Raw genomic sequence first — 22,242 nt, 5'->3', positions numbered from 1 at the left:
CTTGCACATCAGGTGGACCTATATAACTATCAAGGTGTTCTGTGGGCTGATTTGATGATACTTTCCATCTAGGTAATCATTTCCATGGAAATTCTGTGACACATGAATTACACACTATTAATTACATAAAGTGAAATCATGACACTTGAGAGTCATGTATGTGTACAGTACAGACACTAAACAGCTGTCATGCCTTGGTTGGCAGGCATGGGAATAGAACTCAATAACAGTGACTGCAGGGAACATCTGCATAGGATTTATTACTTGACTGCAGTGACTTTTATCAGACCCTCCAGGCATACAGCTATACTGGGATTACACATTTTATATCTGACTGAACATTGCTGATGAACATATTCTTGCTAATGATTTTAACAGCCTGTGACATCTAAACACACAATTATCTACTCATAATATGGGCTACCTCACGCATTTACCTGTACTTCCTGTGAAGAGAGAATTTGTAAGAATTACATGACTGCTACTGTAATATTTAGTGCTACATAGCACTGGAGTGGAACCCTGGTCTGTGTGCGGCAAAATGTACTATATACAGAGCATTTAACAAAGTGAGCTACTGAGTCACTGCTGATTACTGACTGACTGATATTTGCCTAGAGCTCACATGGAACCAAAATATCACCTGGTAGTACTTCTACAGTGTTATACTAGACTGTAGTGACAGTAGAACACACATGCATGATATAAAAGCATAACGCAGATAGTAGGTAAGCTATATATCAGTATAAACAATGCTGGTGTACACAATTTATTGTTAGTGGTTTGAAATTTTTGTGAAGTTTACAAACAATATCAGCTCATGGAGTGGGCTACCTCACCCATATACCTTTATTACCTAATGTATGTGGATGACAGAGCATTATGTGAAAAATATTGGCTTAGAAACAGCCTTGAACAGTGCTATATGAGTTAACCAATACAATTTACATCTATTGGATTTGTATTCTACAGCTGTGTTATACTTGGCTATGGCACCTTAACTTACAGCCTAAATGTATACAGCTCTACTGCAATGGTTACAACAAGACATTCCTGATGTATACCATTTTCCTTGGTGTTGATGGTATTTTTTTCATGTTTTGTTGCACTACAGTTGCCATTATTCATTCATTGCAATACAGCTGTAATTGTACATTTATTGCATTACAAACGTTATTGTATATACTTTAATGCAGTTACTCGTATTGTTTCGTATTTTTATTGCACTACAGTTGGTACTATTCATTTCTTGCAATTCAGCTGTAATTCCATATTTATGGCACTACAAACTTTATTGTATATACTTTAATGCAGTTAACACTTTACTCTATCTTGCTTATTTCACTACAATTAGCATAATACATCCATACTCACCACTCTCATGGAGCGACCTGGCCAAGCGCCTGTCATGCAATTTGACATTGCAAGCCCTCTCAGAAGCAGCTGTTGGGAGAGAAGCATTCCATTATGCATACCAGTTTTGCAGACATTCAGATTGCATATTGTTTAAACAGAAGTAAAATTATTTCCATATGAATGGGGCATTCCTTGCCAGATCTTCTTAGATCCAGGTGTCCAAGATTCCCCTCTTTCATTATTTCAGGTCATCATGATGGTGATGACACTGCTCGCCTGTGTGAGGGATACCAGTATCACTGGTGAGTTTTCTGGCCAGCTGGTCATAGACCTCTGCCTTACACTGCAAGTGCTAGAAACCTCCCTGCAGCAGCTGGTCATCATGGTTTTAATTAGGAGTCCAACCATGACCCTGGACTCCAGAATGCCCCAACGCTGCACCCAAAAGTGCACACCTTCACCAACACCAACCAAAGTAACAACTAGAGAAAGAACTCCAATAGTTTCTGCTGTATTCCCACCTGTTGGGTTTAATATAGGCTGTTTACCACCCTTGCACATCATTGGGCAACACTCAAAAAATCACCATGTCGTTTAGCACCACGCAGTCCAGTGCATCTGAGCTGAGAAGTGCAACAACTCAAAGAACCGTAGTCTTAGCAGAACTATGCTGTGCACAAACCAGCCAAGCAGAGCTGAGCAGTGCATAAGCATTGGCAGCCATTACCAGGTTTATGTAGTGCTTAGCAGGACTAAGCACAGTTGTGCAAAGCTTTGCAGAGTGCAGTGGGGTCATATTTTAAAATAGTCTACGTGATATGTTTATCAAAATTAAATACATATTTTCCCTTCCATGTATTCAAACCCTGGACACACTACACATGGAGCCATAACTCTACCCATTAAATTATGTGAATATTAAGGTATCCAGTATACCTTCACATATACCACTGAGCTACCTAAAAGCAGTGCTGAGCACCGATCTGCGCAAACACTCTCAGATACGCTTACACACAGATTTAAATAAATAAATAAATAAATAAATACATCTGTTTTCTACTTTTAGATGTCTGGCAGGTGTCTATTATCTTATCTGTGTGCACCGCTTAGCATTGATGAGCTTCGCACCGCGCCACACAAATATGCTTTTCTTTTAAAAAAATATAAAATTAAAATAAAACAAAAGGACAGTCTAGAGAGTCTCTTACTCATCAGTGGAAATGAGTAGGACTACCTCTGCCTACACTGATTCAATAACTGTTTTTCTTGGCTTTTCCTCAGCAATGCTCCATCATTAATATGCATGACACACTGCTGAGGGGGATCCATGTACAGGGACACAGTAACATTAAATGTAAACTCTGCACGGTGCCTACATGGATTTTATTAAATCTTGGGGTATGTTTTTTTTTTGCAGGAAACAAGCCCCCATGCACCCAGCACCAGCTTTTAATTATATAGAGATTGCACTACAGTAGGGAAAGGGGCATATTCCCCGATCTCCACTCTACCATGATTTGGTACTGACAAAGACAATGAATTTGATCAGCTGAACTGGGTCTATGAAAAATCAATGACTTTCTGTTTCAAGTGAAAGTTTTTCCTATATGTGTCCAAAATGTTGAACACCATAAGCTCAACCTTGGAATCTTGAAATGTGATATACTCAAACGGTCAGAACAGCAAATTTTTTCCCTTGGAAAAAAATTGCTGTTCTGAGAATACACACACACAGCACAAGCACACCAAAATACATAATCCACACATACAAACTTCACAGAACGCTACACTAAACCATACATACACTACTAGCTATCCACTTACCTAAACCTAACCCTAACCCTAAGGTCCCTAACTAACGCACACTCAACTTACCCGCTCCATAACCCTAAGGTCCCTAACTATCGCACACTCACCTTACTCGCTCTCTAACCCTAAGGTCTCTAACTATCGCACACTCACCATAACCGCTCCCTAACCGTAAGGTCCCTATCGCACACTCACCTTACCCGCTCCCTAACCCTAAGGTCCCTAACTATCGCACACTCACCTTACTCGCTCTCTAACCCTAAGGTCTCTAACTATCGCACAATCACCATAACCGCTCCCTAACCGTAAGGTCCCTATCGCACACTCACCTTACCCGCTCCCTAACCCTAAGGTCCCTAACTAATGCACACTCACCTTACCTGCTCCATAAGCCTAAGGTCCCTAACTATCGTACACTCACCTTACTCGCTCTCTATCCCTAAGGTCCCTAACTATCACACACTCACCTTACCTTGGTCTGTTCACACACTTACTTTAACCTGGCCCATCACCTTCGCACCACAGTCGAGGAAATAGCGAAGCTGCAGAAATGGCCTACGGTATACTTTCCCTAGGAAAATATTCGGTGTTCTGCAGCTTCACTATTTCAAGCATTTGCTGAATAGGGGTTGATATTATAACATTTGAAGTTTTAAGACTTCGATGCTATAATAGACCCATACACATACACACACACACACACACACACACACACACACATATATATATATATATATATATATATATATATATATATATATATATATATATATATATATATGTATCAGTTCCAGGCCAATCAGCTCAGAGCTAAGGGTTTAATTGCTTTTCTTTCTCATCCACACTGTAGCAGTTGTGCTCTTAGACCCAGTGTATCTATTATTACTTTTCCATTATGATAATTTGACAACATAATTCCCTCTCTCTCCCCGTTCATTGGCTGTTGACTATGAGCACATCTCATTTTGCAAAGTCTCTCCACTTAAATTACTCATCAGGCTAAACACATTTTATGCAGTTGCTGAATTTCGAGTGCACCGATACTTCTTGCACTGGTTTTAATATTAAATTAGTGAGTTTTTTACTGCAATTACTTTACTTGTTCTTGCTGATAGCATAAGAAGTTTCCCAGGCTAGTAGATTTATATTGAACTTTAAATATTCAGTAGCAAGTCCACCGAAACATTATCCTAAACACACTAAACTCCAAACAGGTATAGTTATCCTGCCCCTAGAGTCATTCCTTTCGGTATCATGAACTAACATTACCCCACAAATTCTCTTGCTAGCCTGATTGAGATAGCTTTCTCTTTAACTAGCCTGATTTAGATGGTATCTTGAGACAATGTTTGAATTAACTCATGCTATCTGATGATCATGTATTACACAAATAATATAACACAGTGTGTAAACTCAGACACCAAGATCATCAGCAAGATGCTAAACATTACACCTCTCCAAGGCCATCAAAATACACATAATCCAGCATATGCTGAAGTTCTAAAGATTAATTTGACTTAACCTCAAAGATCTCTAAAACACAACTCAGTTAAGCCCACTTCCTCACATAGATCAAGGAGTCATAAAGTCACAGATTCTGATCCCATAAGGTAGGTACCTATACAATACATTCTTGTTATAAATGACTCCATTGTAAGACACACCAATGTACCTCTTACCAAGCTAAGCAAGGAAAGAGTGATGATTAGTTGCTTGTCTGGTGTCAGGATCTGTAAGATCATGCATACACTCCAGCGGTTTAACAACAAGTTCCAGTATGACTGTGTCATAGTTCATGGCTATGTCAATGACTTGAGGTGTACCTCCCTGGACTATATGAAGAAAGACATGGTTGTGCTCTCAGATTATGTGTTTAAGGCCGGTAAGAGCCCAGCACTGAGCAGCATTCTACCTTCTCCAAGGATGATGCTACAATATGAGCAAAAAATAATTTAGTTTAATAAATGGCTAGTTTTGGGTATCATTCAAAGTGGGTCCAATATTAGTCAGACTGGGAGGATATGATAGACAAATCATACTTCTTCACAAGGGAAGGCCAGCTTCTGTCCCCTCTAGAGTCTTCATTAATGATAAAGATATCAAGACATTATCCAACTCCACAGTGCCTTTTTAGGCAATGCCAGTCTGACAAATCTACCAATATAAAGAAACAAGCAAAGCTATATATAAAGGAGCTACTAATCAATGCTAGGAGCCTTAAAAAGAAACTCCACTCTCTACAAGACCTTCTCACCCTAGTGGATACTGGCAGCTGTGTAGTGACTGAGATATGGCTTAAAATAATATATGTATAAAATGAATTTAATTAAATGAATTACATTAATACTTTTATACATTTATAAATTATAAATTAAGCTATAACTTTACTACTCTTTCCTTGTTTTTAATTTCTCCAAGTCTGTTGGGTTTCCAATACCATGAAAGTAATGGACCCCATTCCTAATTCAAAGTACGATTAAAGTTCATGACATTAGTATTGTTTCAGTCTTGGAATTCAGCCAGAACTGCTCTTTCCATCACCTGCAATGTGCTCAGTAATTTGTATGAGGTTACATGTATTGGTAACATATCTAACTATGATTGTAGATTCTTTTTTTTAAGGCCCTTGGTTCCTACTACTATTGGAAATGTCTGAGTATCTTTCTTCGACATTGCTCTAATTTCTGCCTGCAAATCCTAATAATTTATGACTTTGTGTCTCTCTTTACACAAAAAACTGTAATCGCTGGGTGTGGCAATTTCAATGATCAATGCTACTTTTGTCTTCTTTTCATGGACCACTATATCCAGTTTTCTTGCATCTGTTTTTTGAATTGTTGGTAATGGGTGATCTCATGTGATGTAGACTTCATCATTTTATATGATGCTTTGTGGCTCATGTTTCCAGTCTTTTTCATCCACTTCATTACCATAATGTTTGCACAATCCCCAGTGCAACAGTCTTACCACATTGTTTTGCCTTTCAGTATACAGCCCTTCTGCCATTAGTATGTCACAGTCAGCAACGAGCTGTGCAACTGTTTCCAATTCAGTTTTACAAAACCTAAATTTCTCTGTTCCTCTCACATGTATATAGCCCACTATCTTGTGCCAACAATATTAACCTTTCATCTCTTGGTTTGAATTCACCTCTCCTTAACCATTCATGTGTTCAATCCTGATCAACATGAGGTTCTTCCAGACGTTTTCTATACTTGCAACTATATTTATGCATTTTCCACATTTCTTGCCTTATCATATGGTCCTTCACCTTATATTCTTTCTTTTGTTTTTTGGCATATTCAGTTGCTTCTTGATTTTTATCTACTTGTGGTTTTATTTCTATTCCTGCTTCATGCTGATATGCTTCTGCTAGACTAAGCAGAGAAGTTATCTTAGATTTATTCTCTTCACGTTTCAAAAAATTTAATATATTTGGGCCTTACAAAGTCAGCAGATATGTGTGCAGTCCCACAATTGCAGATATATACATGTAATCAATTTCAAGGAGATCTATGCCTCCTTCGGAAAGGGGAATATATAATCTTGGCATACACTGATTTTTATAATTCATTTGGTGAGCATGAAGTGTCCTTCTTGTTTTCCTGTATAATCTATCCAATGCATTTTGGGGCAAGTCAATCACTCCAAAACTGTAAGTAAGAACAGGAAGAGAAAATTGGTTTATAGCTTGGATTTTGTTCCTAGATGTTAGTGCTGCTTTCAGGATTAATTAAAGTCTTGTAAAGTATTCCGTACTAAGTTTTATTCACATTTGTTCATGTGTTATTTTATTGGTGATCCTTCATCAATTCACAAATATTTATTCACTCCCTTTATCTCATGTTCTTTTATATCACATTCCTGTCACATGCTGATGTTTTTCTGGTGCTGCAGTTTTCCTGCTTTAAAAGTTGCTTTTGCAAGTTTATCAAGACCAAACACCATTCTTATATCATCTGAAAAAGTTTTGACAACTTACAGTTGAATTTTCAGTTCATCATCTGATAAGCTATAGAGTTTTAACTCATCAACAAAGAGAAGCTGAGAGGTCTTTATACTTTGTTGTTTTCTACTAAACAAATTATAGCCATTTCCTAAGTAGACAGCTTAATGGGTTAAGGGCAAGGCAGAAAAAAATAAATTTTTATCCCTTGAATAATAATTTGTCCTTTATCATGGCTTAATTGCAAAGTGGTCTGCCACTGTTTCATGGTCACTGTAATGTAATCAATCAGTGTAGGGTATATCTTATACATTTTTTTAGCACTCTTTTATCAATAAATGTGGGATACTGTCAAATGCTTTTTGGTAGTCAGTATATGCCATACTTAGATTCTTTCCATTTTTACAGTTCTCCACTGTGAATTTATTGAACAACAAAAGATTCTTTGTTCCATATGAGTTTCTTTTATTGCCCTTCTGCTATATTGCCATAATTGAGTTTTCTGCTAAACGACTATAAACTTTTTCGGCATCAATTTTGGTGTATAGTTTATACATCGTCGGAAAGCAAGTTATTGTTCTATAATTTTTAGGGTAGCTTGCAGGTTCACTAGGAACAATATTTTTCCTGCTATTAGCCAGGTCGGTGTCTGTTCAGTGTGGGCATATAAATAGTTCTTACTTGTGTTTAAATCTTCATGCAAAGATGTTAATACTTTTAAACAGAAGTTAGGTACTGCATCTGGGCCTGGGGTTTTCCAATTAGATGCTTTTCTTAACTTTATTTCAATCTCTCTGGCTGTTACTTCATCCCATTTAATATCCTGTACCTTTAAAATTCTGATTCTTTCTTTTATTTCTTCAATCCATTTAGCATCTCTGTTTTGTTCCATCAGATACTTCGCCAGAATGTATCTACTTCCTTTGGTGGCCTTTCAATTCCTTTTACTTTCTTTCCCAGTTCTCTATAAAACTTTTTTGGGTCATCAATAAATTGCTTATTTTGTACTTTTCCTTTATATTTATTTGGTATCTTCTAAGTTTTTGCTCCTGTGCTGAGATTTTTAATTTATTATTTGCGATAGTGCATGAGACATCCTGATCTCTTCTATTACTGCGCATTGATTTTATCATGTTTATCTTTCTAAGTATTTTTGTTGAAATGTTTCCTCTTCTATATTCTTCTAACAGTGACACTTCTTGTCTTAATTGCTTTATATTTTTCTCTGTTCAGTAGTTCCATGACGGTAGTTAATTTCTCCCTTCCATTCCTCACTACCCTGTGTTTTTGTGGTTGAACTTTATCAGGTATTAATTTAGCTGCACAGTAATATATCCAGTTTACATCTCTTATAGTGCATGGATCTCTATGGACAGTCCAAATTACTGTGTTCATTTGTTTTATCAAACGTCTGACTTTTTGGGTTTTATTGACCTTCTGCAGTCTATTTCTTTCATTGATCTTAACATATCGATCTATCTCTGTTAAACCAAGCAACTGCTATCTTAGCTTGTTTTCTTCTAAACAGAGGGCACATTTTTTGTTTTCCATTTCCGGCAGGCATTCTATAGAAAGTTCTATTGTATCTTCCTGTGACACATTCTCTTCAGTTTCATCCTGTGCTATCCTTTGCTTTGTCATATGGAAACTCACTCGCCTATCAGTCCTCAACATTCACTGCATCAGAGTTTCCACAGTTTTCTCTTCCTTCCCTTGCTGCCCAGCTTCAAGTGAACATTTATACTTGTTTCCTGTGGAAGGCTCCACAATATGACACCTGGCCATTTGCTTCCTGATCCACTGGTCTCCCCTTAATTTGAAGGTCCATTGCTCTATCCTTTCACTTCAGAGGTACTCCAAAACCTCAGGTTCTGTTTCCTTGACTTCCCATTACTAATCTCTTTTTCTACTTCTCTTCTTTGTCTGCTTATTTTTTTTATTGTACAGTTTTCTTTGTCTGGATTCTTTGGCCTGTACTTCTCTTGAAATTTCTTCGGTGCTGCTCTTTTTGTACTGATTAGTTATGCTTTCTCCTTTGCATAGATATTACACCATATTAAATCTCTTTTTCTTTCCCATGTCCATATTTCTTCTTCACATCTCCTTATCTACCTATTTCTCCTTACTTTGTGGACTGATTCCATCATGCTGTGATGTAACCTGCGTTAGACCTTCTACACCAAACCCTTCATTATGCAGGCAGTCCATAACTTCAACTTCTATTTTTTTAACTTCTACTTTACTAATCTTCTTTTCTACATTACCTCTGTGATATTATTCTTTTTACTGTAAAATGTTCCATGTCTGGATGTCTTTGCCTGTATTTCTCTTTGAATATCATTGGGGCTGCCTTCTTTATGTTGATTAATTTGGCTTTTGCCTTTGTATAAATATTGCACCGCATCAAATCTTTCTTTTTTTCCCATGTCCATATTTCCTTTTTATACTTTTCAAAAATATTTAAGTTTTGCTGTTTATATTTTTTCACTTCCTCAGATGCTTCTTTTTCCAAAAAGATCAAGGTTTTTTGGTCTATATACTGTTTTTCACAAGTCGTTTGTATTAATGACCCCAAAGTTTTATTTGAAGCTGCTGACAAGTTTTTTTTTTTCTTTTTGTGGAAGTATTTTTCTTTCCTTTAATTTCTCTCTTAATCTTTTTGTATACCTTGTGTCTGGAAATGTTGGGCTTTTTGCATAATAGTAACAATACATAGTTTATTTTTTATTCTCAATAGTCCACTCTATTGTCTTTATGGCTCTTCTTTGGCCGATCAGTTTTTGTGGTTTTTGTGGATTGCTACTTCCTTCTAATATGGGGGGGGGGGGCATCCTGCTCCTGGGTTTGGCCTGACCCCATCATGGGAATGCTTACATATTTTCAGGATTCTACACTGTCATTTTCTTCCATTCCTGGCACCAGTGTGCCTACCATGATTGGGTACTTTTTTATCCTGGGTCTTGTGCACTCAGCTATCTTTTTTTAATTTTTGACCTACAACTGTCAATGATACATGCTATATAAATAACATCTATCTATCAGTGTCGTCTTCATGAGATTTTGGGAAAAATAGGGTCCCCCTCGTGAAAGTAGTCACCACGACTTGAGGATGAATTAAAGTTCAGCAATACTACTCTCCTTTGTTTGCTGACTTATCATCTCTCCATTCAGACCCCTCTGTCTGTCCCTCTAGATGTACCTGAAACTGCCCCCCCCCAGCAATCACACAAAACTAAGTCTTAAAAGTGCAATCAAAAGCTACCAAATACTGCATTGATGAGTCATGACAATATCCCCAGATGCATCATAAATAACATGAAACATGATTTAGCTAATCCCCTAACAACACTGTGCAATCTCAGTCTCCATACACGTTTTGTGTCAAGTGATCAGAGAACAGTTACTGTCAATTCCCTGCATAAAGAAAGACCTTCCATAGACCCAGGAAGTTACAGAAACATAAGTCTGTTCAACCTCATATACAAAGACATGGAATGACTTATCATGCAACTAATCAGTCAGACATAGGGAACCTCAGGTTCTACTTCACTTTGTCAAAAACAAAAATAAGAGAATACCCCTTTGTCAAACACATTTCAGCGAACTATCACTTTGTTGAACTGCCATTTAAATGAAAATTTTCCCAGGGGAAGGAAATGGTGGGCGCTTGTTGAAAATTGACCCTTTTCCTCACTGTAGTGCAATCTCAGAGTTAGTATATTTAGTTGGGGTGTGCATGTGGGGCACTGCCCCAGACATCATAGTGTGTGGGAGGCACAGCTCACCACCTGTGTGGGTTTTAAATTGTGTTATTCTGTGACACTTGGTTTGTCGGTCAACCATTTTTTTTCTGATGGGAAAGTTTTCATTTAAATGGAAGTTCAGTAAAGCAGTGGTTTGCTGAAAAGCATTCAACAAAGAGGTATTTGCTTATTTGTGTTTTCGACAAAGTAATATAGACCCTGAACCTCCAAACACAGGACTCACCTCAATGTCTATTCATCAAGGGCAGATCATGCTTACTTAACCTGGAGGACATTTCAAACAGGATACCAAAGCTATGGATGAAAGCAAAATGGTATACGGCCCATATCTTGACCTTGCCAAAGATTTTGACACAATTCCCCACTCAGACATAGTAGAAAAGCTTAACAAACTGGGAATTAACCCTTAATGTCATTCACTGGATTGACAACTGGCTCACAGATAGGAAGCAGGAAATCAAAACATGGGAAGTTACCTTCACAAAGAGACCAGCCAGCAGTGGAGTCCCCCAGGGTTCTGTGCTGGATCCTCTCCTGTTTGGCTTCTACTTTTCTTAAATAAAAGCCAATACCAAAGAGATCTGGCTGACTAAGTTTGCAGATCACTGAAATCTAGGAGCAGCCATTGAATTGCTGAGTGACTAAGTCATTCTACAAGAAGGTTTGTTCCAAATAACTGGTGTCAAAATCATGGACTGAAACTAAATGCCAAAAAATGTATTATTATATCCATTAGGAAGTCCCATACTCTAGGGAACTACCGCATTAAAAATACACCCGTAAGATGTGGTCTATTTGTTCAGGATTTGGGAACTTATGTGGACAGTGACATAACTTTTGACCAACATGTGTCAGTTGTTGTAAGAAAGTCCTTTTATATTACACAGCCTATAAACAAAGGGATTGCATCTACATCTAAGGAATTCACTGTCCTCACTTACTCAGTTGTCATTAGGCCAGTCATTGAATATAATGCCCCCTTTGGCAAGTATCTTCCTAGATGCATGCAGCAACTGGAATGTCCACAGAGATATCTTACAAAAAAGCATACAAGGCCTAACCAATATGGTCTACATGGGCTGACTCAAAGCCCTGTCACTATAATTGGTATTCTACAGACTGCTAAGATGTGACTGGTGTCTGGCATACAAAGTATCCTTTGACACAGTAATGATGGATTTATTGCACATCAGCAAGTCATAGCATCATCATCATCATCAACCCCCTTTTTCCCATTTTTTTACATGGGGTCAGGGTGTTGTGTCAACTGTCACTATCTTTCTCTGTTCAATGCCACTGTTACACATTATTCAACACTTGAGCTTCTCTCACACAATCCATTCACTTCTTTCTGGATGCCCTTATTTTATCTTCACTTCTTTCTGTCTGTACCAAATTTTCTTCACCAAATTGCTTTCTGCTTTTCTCCACTTGTGCTCAAACCACAGTACTCTGTTCTCTTTTCTCTTTAAACTTTATTGCAATTGGAGCTACTTTGGTGTCTCCTCTTAAGATTTTATTTGTTCACCTGTCCCACAGTGTGTATCCCAAAATACATTGCAGGCAATTCAACACCATCACCTCTAGCTGCCATAATTTTCTGTACTACACAGTAGTATTGGTCACACCTCTGTTTTGTACACCTTGCTATTCAGCTTTTTTGGCATTTTACTGTCATATATTACTCCTGACACTTTGTGCCATCTGGCTGCAGCCCCTCTGATTCTACCTTTAATCTCCTCATTCAGACATTCCTTCTCTTCAACCACCCTTAATAGATACTTAAAGCTGTTAACTGGTTCCACAATATTCCCTTCTATCTCATTTCTAAGCTTCTTCTGATTTCTCCAATTTACTGCCATTGCAACTGTCTTATCTGTACTCAGTTCCATCCCATGTGTCTTCAATTTTGCATTTCATTCTCCCATTCTTTGCTGAAGATCTTGCTCAGAATCTGCCTGTAATACACATCATCTGAATATGCAACTTTGTTTATCTACCCCTCCAACATTTGCTAATGTACTCTGTCACCAGTTATGAACATCAAGGGGCTCAGAGATGAACCCTAATGCACACCCACTCCCACTGATAACCCCGTTGTGTGACTGAACACTGTTCATAATTGAGTCATTGGGTCCTTGTACATAGCTTGCACAGATTCTACCAATCTTTCTCGGACTTTGAACGACCATAGGGCTGCCCAAATCAGGTTTATTGGGACCTTCTCACATGCATTCTCCAAGTCTAGGAATAACCATCGAACTCTTTCTTAATCTCTAGTCTCTTCTAAAGTAACTGTTTCACTGCAAATGTTGGGTCAGTTGTAGAGCATCCTGATGTGAATCTGCACTACTGATCTCCCATCTTACTTTCTAACTCTGTGCATTAATTTATCAATCACCATTTCCAGAACTTTCATGCCCGCAGTTGAAAATGTCCCCTTTTTTTCTTGAACACTGGAATGCATAAGAATGCTTATTTTCCAGTCATCTGGAATGCACCTTTCTCTACATACTGCTATGAGTACCCTCAAGATTAGTTTCTCCCATATCTCACTCAACATCTTTATCAGATCTGTCTTGACTTCATCTGAGCCTGCTGCTTTCCTTGACTTCATCTGAGCCTGCTGCTTTCCCTGACTTCATTTTACTTAGTGTTGTCCATACTGCTTTTATGGTGGGCTCCTCCTTTTCTGTCAATAAGTGCTATGTCTGGGGCAGTACAACTTTTGTGTGGTTTTCTTCATTCAGAAACTGCTGAAAGTATTCCTTCAATCTTTCATTGATATCCTGTGGAATGGCAAGCAGGGTGTTGCTGTCATCCCTTATGAGGGGTGTCTGATGATCTTCTTTATCATTCTGCATTTTTCTTGCAGCCTGATATAGTTTCTTTGTGGTATCTATGCAGCCACTTTCCATAAGCTGGAAGAAGGCCTATGATGCCTTTTTCTTTGCTATTGTAACTGTTCTCTTAGCCTCTTTGTTAACTGACCAGTATTCCTTCCTTGTCTGTTCCATCTTTTCTATCTCCCACTTTTTCCTGCACACCTACTTTCTTTTGATGACTTCCTGGACTTCTGTATTCCACCACCAGGTTTCCTTATGTACCTTATTTCCATATATGACATGGATGCATATCTGTTCTGTAGTCCTTGCACAAGCTGTTTTGAGGTACTGCCATTTTTCTTCATCTCCGCCTGTTTGCTCTTCTTACTGAGGTGCTAGAGTCCTGAGTAATTCACTGAACTGTTGTGCTTTCTCTCCAGTCAACTTCAAAGTCTTCAGCCTGGTCTCTGTTGACCTTTGAGTCTTCTCTGACCAATGTTTACTAGTGATTGTAGCAACCAGTGGCTTATGCTGTGGGATGATTATTTCACTGGAGATGACTTTACAATTGCTGATTCTACCCCATGGTCCATTCCATTCCTTAATAAGAGGAAGTGTCTAGCTGCATTGCACATGGACACTCCTGTATATGATCGTGTGACTGTTTCTCTTTCTGAACCATGTGCTGGCCAGCATCAATTCATTTGTCAAACAGAAGTCTTGAATGGTCACTCCTTTTTTATTCCTGTTTCCCCACTCATGTGGACCCAGGCAGTCATTATATCCTGTTTTGTTTGTCTCAATATATGCATTCAGGTCACCTATTACTAACATAAATCAAAGTTCTTATGATTTACTTTGCAGGTTCTGCAACTGCTGTCTGAATGCACTCTTTTCCTCACTATCACAATCCTGGTGTTGGGCATAGGTTGAGATGATAAATACTGTCTTATCATTACACTGGAGTATAACTACCAAGAGTCTGTCACAAATTCTGGTGATATCCCTCACTGTCTTCAGAAGCCCCTCCCTCACAACAATTTCCATGCCATTTCTTGCCTCTCCTCCTCTTGAGTAGTATACTCTGAATCCAAAGCCAAGTGGCTTTCCTGCACTGCCCTTCCATCTTGTCTCCTGGTTACATAGCATGTCCAGCCTACTCCTCACCATAATGGCATCCATTTCCAAGCTGTCTCCTTTCAGTAAACCTGCAGTGCGTATAGGAATTCTTAGTTCACATTTGTCAGTTTGACTGGTTTCACGTTCATCTTTTGCTCAACCAAGGTATCCCAAGTAACCCAAACTGACAGATGAACGCCGGCCAGCCAGTAGCTTATTGATCCAGGGGTGCTAGTCTTTATGAAGGGCAGCCACTGATCAATAGATGCATATACCCCGACCATTAGCATGGGTCCCTGGCATAGGTCAGAGTAGGACAGGGCCTCAGCCCATTTATCACTGGCAAGTACCCATAATCATTTGGGGACATTACTCAACCTGACCAGATCACCTAAGGACATATTTTTACACTCTCAAATGGCCAACCCGGCCACATCAACAAGTCAAATGGCATAAGAAATACTTGGGCAGAGGATCTAAACAGAAAGAGTTGGAAGAGATTTGGTATATCTTGCAGATGATACCACTTCTCTGGAACAGACTCCCCATCCAAATAAAACAAAAGTTCATCGATGTCCATATTCAAGCAAAATCTGAATCTATGGGTAGGAAACAGAATATTTACCCCAGGACTGCCCTGTCTTTTTCTTATTGACAGAGGAAACTCCTAAATGTTTTAGCCCATGCATAGATACCCCCAAATTATCTATGGTATGATCCCAGTTATTCTCATTAGGGATAATATATAATTGTAGACCATGGGATGGGCAAAAAAATCTCAGACTAAATGGGGTTGATTAATTCAAGCAAAACGTGGAAACTGTCTAGGTTTAAAATTGGCCAAAGGTCAGCTATTCTAGTGCTTACCTATGGGTGTATGAATCTATATGCAGGATGTGAATGCACCAAAGCAAGGTTGTAGACTAGGTGGTAAGATCCACTAGTTGGTTTATTTTTTCTCATGTGATGACCCGGGTGAAACATTGATCCTAGCAGATAATTGCCAGGCTCTGCCCAGTGGTACAAAAAAATCATCAGAAATCACAAAAATAAAGCTACAAGCTAAAGACTGTACACTAAGAATCACAATTAAAATAAGAGAGACAGTGATACTGCAAAATACATACAGAGTGAAATTCATGTAAGAAATGCAAGGGAAATGAACATGCATCAGGCTAGTAATAAGGTATGGATAGATATGCAACATGTAGAAAAAAAGAATGAGAAGTGGTTATCTTCTTGAAATATGTAGTATGTTAAATGTGAAGGAGGTAGATAGAAAATAGTAATATTTACACTATACACAAACTGAATTCTATTGAAAGGGATAGAGATTAAGAATTTAGGGCTTGGTAGTTAATGGTGTGTTGGGGACTCTACGTGTCAGCATTATTAGGGAATCATTTACATTTAGGTTGGTTGTTTAGGTAAGGATATCAGCTGTGAGCGGAAGTCACATTCTTGGATATGTTTAGGGGACAGAAGATCAACTTTTGGGAGTGAGAATGGTGATGACATGTTACATATAGAGACGTTTAGAAGTAAGTCTAAGGGTGTTTGTAGAAAGTGTTGGAAATTATCTCAGTTTGTAGGGGTAGATCATTCATAAAGTCTCTGGCATTGAAAGGGGAGAGATTCAAGAAAGCTTAATTAATAGACCCAGATGGGTACAAAGAGAATTTACCTAAGATGAAGAGTCAACTAGTTTGATTTCGAGGTATGAGGTGAGGCAATGGTGTTTGCACCTTGGGTAGATGTTTATGAATCATCTGGACATTGCTTCGAGTAACTTGAATTGAGTTAAGGCTCTTCTCCGAAGCTGCTAAAGCAAAGCCATATTCTATTAGGGAGCACATAATCCATTTCCCAAACACTGCTTAACGATCAGGGTAGAAGAAGTTTGAACATTTTCTTTGCATTTTTTGCATGGAAATTGAGACCATTCACTTTTGACTTGATTATTTGGTAAACATTTTTGAAGAATGAGATTCTCAGGTATGTATAGAGTTGTAGTGTTTCACTTACTCTGTGATTGTGTGGTGAAACTGACCAATTAGGCAGTATATTTCCAGACTTTTGGGGTTCTGATAAACACAGCTATTTTTTTTTTTTGTAATTGAAGATGTTTGTGGGTGAGAATCCATGGGCAAGGTTAGAAATGTCAGATTCTAACCAAGCTTTAATACAGCTGCAGGATAGATTTATATATCATCACATCATTTGTTTAGAGGATGGTAGAGATGTCATAGAAGTTGGAGGGAAATGTATGGATGAAGAGAGAGAGAGACAGAGAGAAAGAGAGAGAGAGAGAGAGAGAGAAAAGAATTAGGCAAAATGGTGGAATTTTGTGAAACATCTGTGGGAAAGTGGTGAGAGGTGTTTTCTACTCTGACCTTGAGCTTGTGGTCATTGACCTTTAGATTGTGGTCCATGAAGAAGGAATTAAACTACTAAGTACTTATTAAACTGATATTGGCTGGTACGAGGGGGCTTAGGTGGTGCTGGTGATTAAAGTATTGAAGACTTTAGTGAAATCTATGAAAACAACCCCAGTTAGACAATCATCATCCATGTTTATGAAAAAGTCATTAATAAAGATGTAGAGGGATGTCATTGTACTTCTTCCTATCCAAAAGCCATGCAGTTGGGGGTGGGTATCTTTGAGTGCAGAGATAGGGGTGGCCGCGGTGGTGCAGCGGTTAGCATTGCCAACTCACAGCAAGAGGTTTTCTGGTTTGATCCTCGGCTGAGGTGCCTTCTGTGCGGAGTCTACACATCCTCCCTGTGGTCACCTGGGTTTCCTCCAGGTGCTCCAGTTTCATCCCACATTCCAAAGACATGCTGTAGGTGGACTGGACTCTCTAAATTGGCCCTAGGCATGAATGCGTACATGCGTGTGCCTTCTGTGGAAGATTGGGCACTGGGCTGGTAACTCGACACAGTAAAACTCCACTACCAATCATGAGTGGACAGGTGATCATTTGTTGTGAACCCTAACTGGGAAAAGCCAAAAAAAGAAGAAGAATCTTTGAGTGCAGAGATTTAGTGATCTAGAATATAATGAGGTTTGTGAATGTTTCACCTACGGTATGGAGAATGGTTACTGGGCAGAAGTCTTGAGAGCATAGGGCTTGGCAGATTGGGGGTTAGGTTTTGGTTTAGAACTCTTCCAGAGGGATGGCATAAAGGCCTTGATTAAGCACAGAATATGATATTACATTAGGAGTCCCACAATGTATTCACTGTAGTGTTCCATGAACCAGGAGTGCAGATTTTCAGCCCCAGTGGGTGCACTTGGTGGTAGTTTGTTGAGTAGGACCAATGCATTTTTGGACTTGATTTTCCTGAAGTAGGAAAGAGGTATGAAGGGGACAGATGATGGGATGGAGGGTGCTGAGCTAGGGATTTCTGAGGATGCCTAAGGGAGAAAATGTTTAGATGAATTTTTGGTTAGTTATTGGCCCAGAGGCAGTATGGGTAATGTCTACTGTGTGCAGGCACTGATTTTTTTATGGTCAGTGACCTTGTTAATAATATTTTACAATTATTTTTAGTGAATGAACAGTTGATATTGGTATGATTCAAGACGTTTGCTTTGTGTCACATGATTGGCTTTTTGGTAAGGTGCCAGAGTTATATAACTTGAGTTTTTCTGTTTAGGAAAGGAGAGGTTTTTCCAGTGTCCTGGGCCTTATCTTAGAATTTATGTGGTAATTTCTTTGGTTAGCTATAGGTTCTGGGGAGGTTTGAGAAATCAAGTTACCATGGTGAAGAGCTTGTTTTGGAGTGATTGCAGGAAGTTAGTAAGATAATAGTAGAGGTTGCTGGAGTTTTCCTCAAGTTAGAAGGAAATGAGTTGAGAAGTTTGAGTGTCTTGTTTTACCCAAGATTCTTTAATGGCTAGGATCTTAACTTTATACATTTTGGGAAACAAGTGGAGTTGTTCAAGCTTCTGCCTGCATCAAGCAGCGTGATACTGAATGTCTTTTGTGGTGCATTTGTGGTAGATAGTTGAGTATGGCTATTGAGAAAGAAGAGACAAGGACTAAGTTCTATGTTGGCCTGAATACACTGATGATATTTAGTAATGGTGTGAGTCCAATGATATATTTTAAGAGGGAGAGAAGGAGCAAATAGTGACTGAATCTATTGGCATTTCTGCAGTAGTGTTTTGGAAAGGTAACGTTTTGTGGGAAAGTTGACATTTTTGCAGTTTTGCTTTCCGAGTGGTGTGAAATTTGCCAGGAAGGGAGAAAGCGGTGATGGACAGGTTTCAGGGTAATGTCCAGTAGGACTAAAATAGGGTGGATAGAGTCAAGATGGAGTGAGGAAGAAGGAGATATGAGTATCATCAATGGTGATTTAAAGAGGGGGTATTTATATTTGGGGCATGCACTAGGTGGAAGGGGTGGATGTTGGTGGAAAATTGTGGAGATGTGTGGAACAAAGGCTGGCAGAGATGTAAGTGTGATCAGATTAAATGGTTGAGATAGACAAAAGAAATGAAGGTGCAGGTAATGAGGTGAGAGGTTGGGCTGATGCAGGTATAGTCCTGCTATTGTTAGAAGTGGTTTGTTACATGTGTGCTAATATAGCTGGTATGGCTTGATTGCTTGGTTTGAGATATATGAGTGCATGCTTTTGCTGCAATAGAGTGCGGAGGGAATTACCTATGAAAGTAGGACATTGGCTGGTGTCTGGGGAAGGGCTGTGGGAGGACAGAGAATCTGGCTTCCAGTATGCATCAGCATGAGACAGACAGTGTGGGCATGTTTGCAGGAAATGATGCTACCAGCCTGAGCAGCCCGAAGGAAAGCAAGACATTGGAAAATTACTTACAAAATAAAAAAAGTATGTTTGCTTGTGAAATAGAAGTTGAACAACAGTTCAACAGCCTATGAAGAAAGGAGATACATCTACCTGCCCCATACTCAGACGATTCAGTACAAACAGTTCCAAAATGTTCAGAACTTTACAAACTCAATGGGTATAAGAACTAACTATAAAGTATATATTCATAATGATGGAATGCAGGTGAGCAACCAGGACATAAGGCTTATCAAGGTGCACATTCTCCACAACAACTGCTTGTTTGTTGTTAATTTGATTAATGTACATGTAACACAGCAGAAATGGATTTGCAGGGTATTAATGTTGGACACAATGCTATTAATGGCCTTAGCAGGTCATACCTTCAGAATAACTTGTCTTACTTAGACATTATTGTTCCATCAGGATATGCAGAGTTCACTTTACAAGCATTTGGCGCATGGGATAATATTTTACCAGACCTTCTGCTTTAATGGCCATCGCAGGTGACTCTTTCATGACACCTTGTAATGCTTTGGAGACCTTAGTGTCGCAACATGCTGTACAGGGTTCACTGTAAAAGCTGTCAGTAACAGAGGATAAAGTTTCACTGAAACTTTGGCTTTAATGGCCATAGAAGGTGATGCCTTCAGGACACATTGCAATGCTTAGGAGATCTTATTATTATAATCACTGACGCTTTCTTTGGTAGTCTGCATCAAATGGTTACAGTATCAAAGAAATATGAAATGCTGTGATTCAAAAACAACTAAGATATATAATAATGTTAACAAGATGTATCTAACGTACAAGTGACATTGTAAAATCAGTCCTAAACAATAATTATGGGTACAAATATATATGTATATAGAAAGATATAGATATATATAAAACAGAGTATAAGGCCTGCATTTACATTACAGAATTAAGATGTTTATCTGCTGTGAAACAGAGGTTCTATCTATTATTTCTTTAACCTCACGAAGAAGACTCAGCATTGATTTGTACAGTGCAAGACACAAGTTGCCATCCGTGTTGTAAACTTAACCTTTATACAGCTGTTCTCTCCTGTGATGTTTAATACTTTGTCTTCATTATTACACAGTACAGCAGGACTATAACATGTGGCAGTATATTTCTTGTATTGTAATACACATATTTGACCAGTATGTATCATCAGAACAGAGAGGTGATGTGTTATCATTTTATGGGCCAGCAATAAGTTGTATTGTCTATGCAGCATTGCACAAAAGGAGGACATCCCCCACTTGCTTTGGAATACCTTCTTTCCCTATAACTCTGATCAGGATTAAAAATGGTCTCTAGGACTCTTTAGCCAGGGCTGACCCTCTGCCAGCAGATCTGCCTTCCTTCTGCCTAACCAGGGACTGCATACCCCCATAATGTGAGCAAATGTGTAAGACTTGCAGGATAACCATGTGAGCATAACAACATTTAATGCCCAACAATGCTTGATTCTGATTTAGTTTCTTTCAACCTTCATTTCACTGGCAATGGAAGCCTGAGTACCGTCATCTCCAATGATGTATCTGGGTGCTGTTTTCTCCTCTCATTGACCTAGCCACCTTCTTTAGAATTCTGAACTTTTGAACATGTCTGATCCAGGCCAAATCTCTTTTTTTATCTTCTATGCTTTCTGGATGCCCGGAATATACCCCAACTTGTGTAAGACATGCTGTGGCCATTTCTCTACAGTTATTATCAGCAGATAAATAAAGCCCATGATACATTTATATCGCATTCTGAGTATGAACATACTTAATTTTATTTTACTCAGTGCTGGCTAGGATGCTGTTAGGTCTTAAGACCCTATGGTGTCTGCTTCTGTGATCCCTTGTGCTCCAAATGCATTAAGGAAGTTGAGATTGTCATATTCTCTTCCTTTCTGTGGGCGATAATGAATATGCCTATTCCCCATATGCCTATTCCCCCTTTAAAAATGACTGTACATTACTGAAGTGATTCAGGGGCTGCCCCTGAAGTTATGTTAGCTCTGCTGCTAGAGGTTCCAGCTGAGGGTACACAAAGGGAAGCTGCTGAAAAGCTCCTTCCCTCTGTTCTGCCCATGGACTAACCAATTATCTGCACTGACTCTATACCTGCTGTGTCTAATGTTTTGTGGTTACCCCACTGGCTGGCTCAGAGACTGCTGTCATCACATTTGACTAGTCACTCCTTGAGTTCTCTCAACCTTTCTCTACCTTCTTGTTTCAGTGTATCACTAGCTACTCTTCCATACTCTACTTCTCATCCTGAGCCATAACACAATAATCCATGACACCTTCATATCCTGAGTCGTAACAAAATAATCCATGACATCTTCATTACCTGTAGGCATAGCTGTTGGGATATGAGCTTCTGGTGTATCATCTCAGGCTGCATTCCATTGTCCAGTCCTTTTCCATCTAGTGTGAACACTTCAGCACTGCATACAGGAGTAGACTAATGCTTTCCAGTCTGCACCTTAACTGTCTTATGGCACAGCCCCTGACTCTTCTCTGAAACCATTGAATAATGGTTCCACCTGTGACATTATCTTCCTCCTCCCTGCTTAAATCCTTCCATTCTAGGCATATGCTAAGTGACAAGGCAG

The sequence above is a fragment of the Protopterus annectens genome, chromosome 8.part0, assembly GCF_019279795.1.
Source record: "Protopterus annectens isolate FY-2018-M chromosome 8.part0, PAN1.0, whole genome shotgun sequence".
Lineage (NCBI taxonomy): Eukaryota > Metazoa > Chordata > Ceratodontiformes > Protopteridae > Protopterus > Protopterus annectens.
The sequence above is the reverse complement of the archived record's forward strand: the minus strand, read 5'-3'. Positions refer to the sequence as shown.